At 37.8% G+C, this 11493-nt stretch overlaps 1 long non-coding RNA gene across 1 annotated transcript in view; it reads left to right on the forward strand.

Moving 5' to 3' along the window:
• LOC122235101 overlaps nucleotides 1-10116 on the forward strand; it is a 64582-nt gene extending 54466 nt beyond the window's left edge. Inside the window, exons 4-6 of the long non-coding RNA XR_006213222.1 lie at nucleotides 4264-4304; nucleotides 5317-5387; nucleotides 9890-10116. This is a non-coding gene — a long non-coding RNA (uncharacterized LOC122235101). The remainder of the gene's footprint in view (nucleotides 1-4263; nucleotides 4305-5316; nucleotides 5388-9889) is intronic.
• Nucleotides 10117-11493: the final 1377 nt, after the last annotated feature.

Raw genomic sequence — 11493 nt, forward strand, 5'->3', positions numbered from 1 at the left:
TGAAGAGATGTGATAAAGACATAAAAATGCCATTTACATCACCTGATTAACCAGTCAATATCTGAGAATCTAGTGTGTGGGCCACCTGCACTCCTTTATGCTGACAAGAAAAAGAATTGCTGTTATCTAGATGGCCCAAGTAGCTAGAAAATTTTAAAATTTCTTTATTACTTCAAGTCCACATGACTTCTCATGGAGATTAACTTTACCTGTAGACTCCCCTGTATTTATAGAGGGCGAGTCAGTTCTCATCACCCCACTCCTGCCATTAGCCTAACTGAATTGACTATCATGAGGCATGCAGTTATCAGCAGCATAAATTCACTGTCCTTTGATGGCTTCAAGTCCATTGATCCTCTCCTCCATTCCACTTCAGCAAACCTCTCATGGACACACTAATATCTTATAATCAATTGAAACTTCACCACTATAAACTCTAACATATGACTCTTTGCCCCATACTCTCTTGTTTATGGCTCACTTCCCAGTACCTCTAGTTATTTAATTCACTTAGAAATACGTTTTTGTGACTTCAGTATTTTCTCTCAAATTCTCATAACCCTTCCTAATACTCTCCATATAATTTGTATCATCAGTGATAGGTTATATAAATGAGCATGTTTAATTCTCTGACTCTATAATCATTCATTCATTGTTTGTTCATTCATACCTTCAACATTCCAAGTCACAGTGCTAGGCACTGGGATATGAAGATGAATGAGAAATTATCCTTAAAGCTGCTCATAGTCTAGGAGAAGCAACGGAAAGTGAGCTTCATGAACAATTAGTCAAAAAACAGTGTGGCAAATGAAATACAGAGAAATGAACAGTAGGAATTGGAGCACTATGGGGCACTTAGCCTGGTGAGATCAAGGAAGAATTCCTAGAAGCTGTGTCCAGTGAGCTGGGTTGGAAATAGTAAATCAGAATTATCCAGCTAAGGAAAAGGGTGAGGGTATTCTGGTTGAAGGACAGAGCATCAATAAAAACAAAAGTAATATCAGAACATGTTGACTGCAGAGAATTATAAGTAGGTCAATATTTCTGGTACATCAGGAGTTGAGAAGAGGCTAGTAAGAGATAAGGAAATCATGATTTTATGGAATATTTGAATGTCCTGTTACAGGTCTAGGGCTTCAGCTTTTAGGTGATTTTTCTATAATCTCTCTTTTTCTATTTCCTAATGATTTCACTAAAACTTCTCTGTAAAATGTTTTCAAGTGTTGAACTGCCACCTCCAATGGAAATTTTTACTTAAAATATATCACATGATATACCTGGGCCTGCTTGGGATTCTCTCCCTGTTTCTCGGCCCCTTCCCCAATTGTGCTGTCTCTCTCAATAATTAAAAAAAATAAATAAAAATAAAAAGTATCCCTGTTGCTACTCCCTTTTCTTAATTTTTTTCTTTTTTAGCTTTGTGCTCATAAAATCCTATCAGAGGGGGTAAGGTGAGGTAAACAGTCTGAGAGAATAGACCAAATTGATCTACTCGAACCTCACACGTGGAGGGGGTTGGCAGAGGAAACTGCCTCATCAAGGTGGACAAGATCAGAGCTCAGAGAGCTCCCTGAGGAGAGACAAGGGAGTTCATGAGTGAAACGGTAATTTGTCAGCATTTGCTTAGAAGTTCCCTGGACACAGGTGTTTGATTCAGAAAACTAGAAGTGATCTTGGACTCTACTCTCTGCCTCCCTTACCTCAAGGTATCATTTCCCAAAATCCACCTTGTATTCTTCACCACTCCCATCCCAATGACCTCACTGAGTATCACAGAGCCTATGGAACAAAGCTTCTCACACAGTTGTTATCCGAAAAAAAATAAGTGAATACATTGATGAACGTTATAGAATTTTGGAATTACTGTCTTGAGGATAATATGGACAAATTTATATGAAACACAAAGTTGGTATCACATTTTGATATAGAGGCCATCATATATAGTGACTGTGGCCAAGGTGGCTGACACACTTTCCCCTTTATTAAAAATAAAATGGTTGATAAGAAGTTCATTAAGTATTAAACTCCACATTAACAAAGTAATAATCCAGACCCCTATGCTCCTTTAAGGACAATGTATAGTTATTGTTTTTTCATTATGTTTCATCAGTAACTTTCACTGTTCACTGTAATGGTTGGCATTGAAACAAGGGTGAAGTAGAAAATTATAAATAATTTATGATGTAGATTTATAGCATGGTGCAAACGATGTGCAACAAACAGAGGGATAGTTAATCAGGTTACTACAGTCTGAGAACAGTTGTATTAGTTAGTTTAATTATTTATGTGAGCACAGCATAGAAAATGCTATTTAATTAATTCACATTTCTGTTTCCCTGCATTTCAAAATGCCCTACACAAATGAGGTTCAGTGACCTGCATGTCCTTAGGAAATCTTAGTTCATGTAGATGTTCTCTATTAAGGTTACATTTCCTATTATGGAAACTTATGTATTTTAAAGGTCACCTTTACTTAAAGCATGAGTTGAAAAGGGTGCATGAAATCAACCAGAGGGAAGTGTTATATATTTAGAAAAATATTAACATAAGGAAGTAATAGTAATTTTAAAAGACGTACACAGGTGGAAGAAATCCATTGTAGTAAGAAAGCAATCTTGCTTGCTATCGCACTGACTTAAATTTAAAATATTTTTAAATGATTGTATGAGTTGCTGACAAGCATTTTGGATATAAACAACAAAAAATATGTCAAAGAACTTTAAACTACATTCTAAGTAACAGGAAAATGGATTTAGAGCTTTTGTGCTTTTGCAGCATCAGCTGGGGCTAATAATTTTAATATAAAATGAAGCTTCTTCATGGTATAGAGAAGCAAATATTTCCAAAATACAAATGTGCAGTTAAGTTATCGTATTTTTGTTTGGCAGATCACCAATCTTGGAAACCTGATAAAAATCAAAAACATTCTCAGTATGTTTTCTATTAGCACCACTATTTGTGATCACCCAAATGATGCGAGCGAGCTTCACTAGAGGCCAGCAGGCTATATTAAAATCAATTAGGAAGCCAGGTAATAAAAAACAATAGAAAGTGTCAGGACTCAAGGGTTTTCAGGGTTGTGTTTAGATGGCTTCCTATGTTCCCTAATAAAGAGCTAGGAACTTTGTTGCATTTACTTATTATATGCCATACCCTTTGTTTGGCATTTTATTAGGGAAACATAATATAATCCTCATAACAATTTTATGGAGTAGGTACTATTATTATTTCTATTTCACAGATAAGAGAAATGAAGTTTAGTTTGAACTCAGGTCAGGCTGATCACATAGTTATGTTCTTAGCCATATCACTACACTGGTTAATAGCCCCATATCAGCTATCAAGTCTGACAAATAAATTATTGTCTATAACACTACAAGCTTGACTTTTATTCAGACAAATAATCAAAACTTCTAGCTGTTAGGTGTTCCTTTTTAAAAAAAAATTTTTTTTAACGTTTATTCATTTTTGAGAGACAGAGACAGAACATGAGCGGGGAAGGGACAGAGAGAGAGGGAGACACAGAATCCGAATCTGAAGCAGGCTTCAGGCTCTGAGCTGTCAGCACAGAGCCCGACATGGGGCTCAAACTCACAAACTGCAAGATCATGACCTGAGCTGAAGTCCGACACTCAACCGACTGAGCCACCCAGGTGCCCCTAGGTGTTCCTTACATTAATCTGATACCTAAGCCATGGAAGTTTTGAAGCTTAGTATCTTTAGTGAGCTCATAAACATGAGTGATATATTAAAGCCTTGGGATGTTAGAGTTTACATGTGTCATCTTATGCCAGCCCATAAGGGAGGTACTATTATTATCCTAGTATTGAAGACAATTAAAATAGGGGCTCCTGGGTGGCTCAGTTGGTTAAGTGTCCATTTTCGGCTCAGGTCATGATCTTGCTAAATTCGAGTCCTGCGTGGGGCTTTGTGCTGACTGCTCAGAGCCTGGAGCCTGTTTCAGATTCTGTGTCATCCTCTTTCTGTGCCCCTCCCCTGCTCACACTCGGTCTCTCTCAAAAGTAAATAAGCATAAAAAAAAAAAATACAACTGAGAGGTCGAATGATTTACCTAAGGTCACAAAGCAACAAAATTCAGGGCCAGCATTCATAAGCACTTTGTTATCATGGCGTCTATCTTAAACCACGGTTTTCTAGGATTTGGAAAATTTAGTAATGAAGCAAACTATATACAACACTAAATATAAGCTTAAATAAGCACTAAGCAATATTTTGACAATAATGCTTTTAATTTTCATATAGGTATAATTTTTCCAGTTGCCAGAGAACTTTGAGTACTCCAGGTAAATGGGACATAGATATCACACTGCTGGTTGTTCATATTTCTACATAGCTACCTATTTCTTTCTAAGGAGGTTTATAGCCTTTGGGGCCCAATAAAAACTTGTACCATAGACTCCTTGGCTGAAATTTAATTTCTTTGGATTTGCCCAGGACAAAAGTGTAGCTCCTTCTCCTATGTGTATCATAGTATATACATACTCATTAATATGTCCCTTTGAGAAGCTCCTGGGTGGCTCAGTTGGTTAAACGTCTGACCTTGGCTCAGATCACGATCACACGGTTTGTGAGTTCAAGCCCTGTGCCAGGCTCTGTGCTGACAGTTTAGAGCCTGGAGCTTGCTTAGAATTCTGCGTTTCCCTCTCTCTCTGCCCCTACCCTGCTTGTGCTTGCTCTCTCTCAAAAATAAACATTAAAAAAAAAAAAAAAAGTATGTCCCTTTGAGGGGTACCTTGGTGGTTCAGTTGGTTGGGCTACCAACTCAGATTTGGCTCAGGTCGTGATCTCACAATTTGTGAGATCAAGCCCCAAGTTGGACTCTGTGCTGACCGTGGGGAGCCTGCAGGAGATTCTCCCTCTCCTTCTCTGTGTCTCCCCCACTTGCTTGCTCAAGCTCTCTCTCTCTCTCTCTCTCTCTGTCTCTGTCTCTGTCTCTGTCTCTGTCTCTGTCTCAAAAGAAATAAACTTAAAAAAATGCCGCTTTGAAAATTTGGGATAATGCCTTGGGATTATTTTGTGATTTAAGAGTTGCCCATCCTAATAAACATAACGATTTTGTTATTGTTTGTTTAAGGGACAAAATGAGGTAGTAATCCTTTAAAATGCACCAATTAACTTTTCTATAGTCCTTGCTGTCTCAAAAGAACTTTTTTTTTTTTGAATGAATAGAATTGGTTTTCAGTTTAGTCCATTAACTCTAGCCCTTGAAAACAAATCAGTCAATCTGGTAGTAGAGTATGCTATCTTTTCTCTCTTTGTGAATTCCTAAAGTGATTTTTTTTTCTCTCCTAACAGTTTTATGTTATTGGATTCTTTTGATGAAAAAAAAAAAAATCAGTCATATGACACAAGGGAAAGGGAGCATGGTATGCATTATTTTTCTATGTCTTATAATCTGTGGTCTGTAGGCCATATAATCCTAGAATACTTAATTGCAAGTAACAAGAACAATAATAAAAGATGATCCTCTGATTTTCAATTAAAATTGTTCTAGAGCATTCTGGAAAATCTGTAAGGTATTATATGTGCTTTCTGATGTAATTATTTTTCCAGTTTTATTTTATTAAGATAGTGACATCCCGGGGCGCCTGGGTGGCTGAGTCGGTTAAGTGTCTGACTTCAGCTCCATTCATGATCTTGGGTTTGTGAGTTTGAGCCCTGCATCGGGCTCTGTGCTGACAGCTCAGAGCCTAGAGGCTAATTCAGATTCTGTGCCTCCCCTTCTCTGCCCCTCCGATGCTCATGCTCTGTCTCTCTCTCTGTCTCTCAGTAATAAATTAAAAAAAAAAGTTAAAAAAATTAAAAAACAAAGTTAGTGACATCCAGCACTGTAGAAGTTTAAAATGTACAGCATAATGACTTGACCTACATATATTGTGCAATGATTACAATAAGTTTATTTAACATCCATCTTCTCAAATAGATAAAAAAAAATATTTTTCTTGTGATGAGAGCACCTTTGATTTGCTCTGATACCTATCTATCTATACATTACAGCAATGTTAACTATAGTCATCATAGTGTACATTATTCCATTCCTCCCTCCCCCAACCCTCCACCTGTAGTAACTGTAAATCTGATATTCTATGAATCCTTTTTTAAGATTCCACATATCAATGAGATTATACAGAGTCTTCTCTGACTTATTTAACTTAGCATAATGTTCCCAAAGTTGATCCATGTTGTTTCAAGTGGTAGGACTTCATCTTTTATGGCTGAATGATGTCCCATTGGTTGGGTGGGCCGATGGCTGTTTTTGGCCATTGTGGGACTATGAATTAATTTCTTTGTTCAGGTAGACCATGAGAACCAGCTCCAAGGCCAACAAGGCTTTGACTCAAGCCAATCCACACCCCTATTTTCCTAGCTAAATAGGGCCACCGGCCTTGCTACGCAATCAGCTCTGTCATACTCTGCTCAAAAGTGTTGGGCTACACAGCTCCCAGGCATTCTGACCTTTTTTGTTTGTTTGTTTGTTTGTTTGTTTTGGTGGGACCAGGAGTTATACTCACCAGCAAGCCAGTTTATTACTCAGCTTTACTGTCTGAATGGGGGCAGGTCAGTTTGTAGGGCCAGCAAAGCTCTTTGTTTGAGGACCCAAGTCAGGCATACCTGTACCCTACTGAGTTTCTTGGTCAGACTGCACCACTGTCTTCGTTCTGCTGGTGAACAAAAGTGCTGGTTGGGACTGCTACTTAGGTGCTGCAGGTAGGAACTCAGTCTGCCAGGATTGGAGTGCTGGTCATTTCAAGCCCCTCCTTCACTGTGCCATCAAAATCAGATTCTTAGTCCTTGAGCCCTATAGACTCCCCTACCATCCCCGTGGGGAGAGACTGGAGTGAAGGCTCCCCAAAATCAACCCACAATATTGGGGGGAGACAGACATCCACCCTGGGTTCTCTTTTCCCGCCGGAGGAACCATAAACCTATGGAGACCTCTTGGTGTGGTGCTGTGCTGGCCTGAGCGAGGGGCAACATGGTGAACATGTAGCCCCTCCACTTTTGTAACGCTGTCTGTCTCTGTCTGTGTGGTGCATGGGCTACTTCATCATCTCTTTCGTGTTCCAGGATCCTTTCAGTGTTGTCTTGTCCATGAATAGTTGTCAGTTGTTCTCTTTGTGAGAGAGACTAAAATCAGGAATAACCTCCCTTGCGATCTTGGTGATGTCACTCTCCTCTCTGGATGTGATTCTAATGAATATCTCTTAGTTTTTATTTCCCATTGGGGTTTAAGAAGCATACCCAAATGGAATTGTGTTGAACTATAGTCACTAAGCTTAAAGGCCAAGAGAAACAGCTTTTATTAGCACATATTCCTCTTCCCTTTGTATCTTTGGAAGATCTGAAAGCTTAAGCTTTTAAAAAATGTTTGCATTTTATCATTAGTATATCTGATCCTCATCCAATGATTTTCTCATCCTGCATCCCATTTTGTCATTGAATGCTTATTTTTTTTAAGTTTTTTTAATGTTCATTTTTGAGAGAGAGAGAGAGTGAGTGAGAAAGAGAGAGAGAGAGAGAGAGAGAATGAATAAGCATGGGAGGAGCAGAGAGAGGGAGACACAGAATCTGAAGGAGGCTCCAAGGCTCTGAGCTGTCAACACAGAACCCACTGTGGGGCTCAAACTCACGAACTGTGAGATCATGACCTGCGCCGAAGTTGGATGCTCAACCGACTGAGCCACCTAGGCACCCCCAATGGAATATTTACACATGATTTTCAACACTGAGATTTTACTATTTGATATATAATAACTGTATAATTTTTCAGTTTTCCTTATTTGTGGATGTTGTTCCTAAGATACATACCTTATAAACATACCAAAAGCTTTTCCAAGGGTAGGTGTTTTGTGTCATGAGATCGTAAAGGTCTGCAAGAAAATGATACTACCAACTAAGACTATATAAGCATCCAACATTTCTGTGCTGGAGGTAACTTTTGCACTTTTCTGCTTATTTTTCCAGTCTCTAATAATCTACTTATAAAATGTGGTTTGTTGTAGAGATTAGAAAGAGGAAGTTGAATGTTTAAAGCATAGGGCAAATGGAAGAAATATATCGTCCACATAAAATGTTATCAAAATTTACCCTTTTGCATTGGATTTAAGACATTTTGTCTGTTCCTCTGATTTGGTCAGTAAATTTTCCTCATGATCTGCGAGCCATAGCAGTCTCTGTATTCGCCTCATGAGCTCAGGATTCTAGGGAGTTTAGGTCTCCAAAGTACATGAGGTAATAGGAATAAGTGTGCTGAGTGGAAATAATCCTAGTAATGGCACCATTTTTTTCTTCCACTTCTGTGGCTCTCTTTAGTGACGTCTTCTCCCCACCAGTGCACACATGCACATATGGCTTTTGATACCATACTTTCTGAAAATGCTCCTGGTACTCTTCAAAACTAATACCTCTTCTAGTGGAATTTGAGGGGGCCCCTATTATGTTATTAATGGCCAGAAACAGTGACCAGGAAACAAATGCTCACCTATGTCAGTGAGAAGTTTTGCCAAGGCATCGTGTGAAAACTCTTAGGTTTACACCAAGAAAGAGTGTTGTTGACTTATGCCATTACTAGAGTCATGAAAAACTCGCTTTTTTTTTTTTAGATGACCAAATTGAAGCTTAGAAAATTTAAATAGTTTGCTACTGATTACATGTCTATTAGTGTCAAAAGCAGGTCTTTGTAGTTCTACTTGGGACTAAACCTAGGATCCCAAATGCCATCTATGTAGTCTGTTACCTTCTGTATTTTTAAGAATCCTCTCTAGCTTGTTGTTGCCTCACTTTCCTAATCTTCCTCCCCCCACACACCTCAATTGTAATTGAGTTGCAGACAGAACTAGATCAATAGCTCCTAGAAACTATAACCTCCACCTACCCATGTTAACAAGTTCTTTTCCTCTCATCCACAGCTGCAGGCAGTGATGAATGTGTAGTTCAACTGACTCTTTTTTGTATCCTGGGCTTAAATTCATAATAGAACTGTCAGTCAATGAGACAGTATTTGGTGGTCACATTCTAAGTGAAAATTTCTTTCATGACTGCCTGTCAGTATGTCCCCAAAGATAAAGTTTTAAACTCCCGAATGCTTGGTATATGCCTTTAATTGCATAATTAGCAACCTAACTCATGGATTTCCTTAGTTATATCTTCCCCTGAAATAGCCTGATAAATATTTTTTATAACAAGAATGCTGATTCAAAATAGCCAGGCTGTATAGGAAATCACTTTCAAGAATTAGGACAGATGCTCCATTAAAACACAGTTTCTCAGCATGTAAGTTAGGCTTGCTGGGCACAGAGAAGAGGTTTTTAAGACTAAGCCCAATAAAATAGCATTTCTGAGTAACATTTACAATTTTAGGAATAAATGAAATTGTACTGTAGAGGATGTTAACTTCCCACATTCTCGAGTGTAATAGGAAGAGAGAGAACTCTCTCCAAAGTTACATGAAAGAATTATGTCAGATTTGCTTTGCCCGCTAGTACATTGCACATTTTATATTTTAATTAAAAAATTTAATTAAGAAATTTCAACTGTTGTAAGCATACTTTACAACTAACATATTCTTATGACCTCTAAATAAAGCAAGTCTTTAGTACAAAGTAATGAACTTGAATATTAACAAGATTCTGATCAAAAGATATGGAAATATATTTAAATTAAAATTATGTTGACATAATGTTAATGTAAAATGGTAATGCTCATCTAGTTTGAGGCTGTTTTAATCAGTATATTAAAATGCATTTTAACATTTCACTACTCTAAATCCATGTAAATATGAGAAATTCTGAACTTTAATTTGATACTCTTAAAAATTTTAATACATGGAATGTTAAAAATAACTTGTGATTTTTTTTGTCATTTGTAGTACCTGGATCAAGGAGTCACTGGATGTAATATATATGTGTTTTAATGCTACATATGAATGCATTTTTAGAAATTTCATCTATAATACAGCATCCTGACCGATCTCTGACCAAGATATGTCATATCTTTCCAGTGGGCTGAACTTTCTACCTGGTACTTTATTCCTTCTCCTGTCTCCTTCGTTCATTCCATCATCAATCATTAATAACCACCACTTAAAGAATTAACAGTCTGGTTCAGGAAGTGGACAATTTGATAAATAAAATTCCAGTTATCTTCCGAAGACCTTGCCCTTCCCATGACTTCCTTCTCTGAACTGACCACCACTTGCACAAGTGGTGGGCCTGACCCCTGAAACCAGGCTTTGTTAGATGAACTACCCATTACTATATAATCCTGTGGACAAGCTCCTCCCAATGTTCCAAAAGATATGCTTATCATTTTATTGGTATGACAACATAAATAGCATCTTGATTTTATTTTCAGGTTATTAGTTTGTGGTAATTTTTATTGCCAAAACAAAAATTCAAATTATATCCTGGTATTAACATATTCATCAGCTGTGTGAAGTTTACTGATAATCTATTTCAGAAACAAAATTTGCTGTTCGAATAATTAAAAAAAATTTTTTTTTAACGTTTATTTATTTTTGAGACAGAGAGAGACAGAGCATGAACGGGGGAGGGTCAGAGAGAGGGAGACACAGAATCCGAAACAGGCTCCAGGCTCCGAGCTGTCAGCACAGAGCCCGACGCGGGGCTTGAACTCACAGACCATGAGATCATGACCTGAGCCGAAGTCGGCCACTTAAACGACTGAGCCACCCAGGCGCCCCTCGAATAATTTTTTAAACCACATGTTTCCCTCCTCTGACTTGGCGCTTACCTTAAATACTATTCCTCTTGAAGGCATCTGAATGGTTCAGTCAGTTGAGCATCAAGTCATGATCTCACAGTTAGTGAGTTTGAACCCCACATTCAGATCTTCTGTCGCCCTCTCTGTCTGCACCTTCCCTGCTTGTGCTCTCTCTCAAAAAAATACTATTCTTATTTACCAGTTTAATCCAAAATATTAGAGAAGGCCAGTTTTTTGACATAGAGGTTTCTTTTTTAATAGAAATTATACTCTTTTTCAGATAGTATTTCTTCCTAAAACACTGTTAAAAGTATTATAAAAAAAAAAGTATAACTCCAAATTGCTGTGGCATGTATTCCCAAAGCATGCTATTAGAATTCAGACAGAAGTGAGTTTAGGTTTCAGACATAACATTTAACTACTAGTCGATTCTGAACCCTAGATTCCTCACCAGTAAACATGATACGCTTTCCTTACTACTTTGCTGTGAGGAATGAACCAGGTTACATGTAAAACTGTACCTACCCAGTGCCCAACCTATGTGAAAATTTCAGTAAATGAAAATGTCTTTTCTTTTTTCCTTCACAAGTGAAAGAAGAAAAGACATTTTCATTTACTGACATTTTCTTTTCTTCTTTCACCTGGGAGTTTACTTCTAATCTGTAAATTCCTGGCACCTTATTGTCTGTGTCCTCTTGGATGCATTAGCTGACCTCTTTGCCCTCTGTTTTCTTACCTACTAAGTGAGAA

Source organism: Panthera tigris, chromosome F2 (genome assembly GCF_018350195.1).
Source record: "Panthera tigris isolate Pti1 chromosome F2, P.tigris_Pti1_mat1.1, whole genome shotgun sequence".
Taxonomy (NCBI): Eukaryota; Metazoa; Chordata; class Mammalia; order Carnivora; family Felidae; genus Panthera; species Panthera tigris.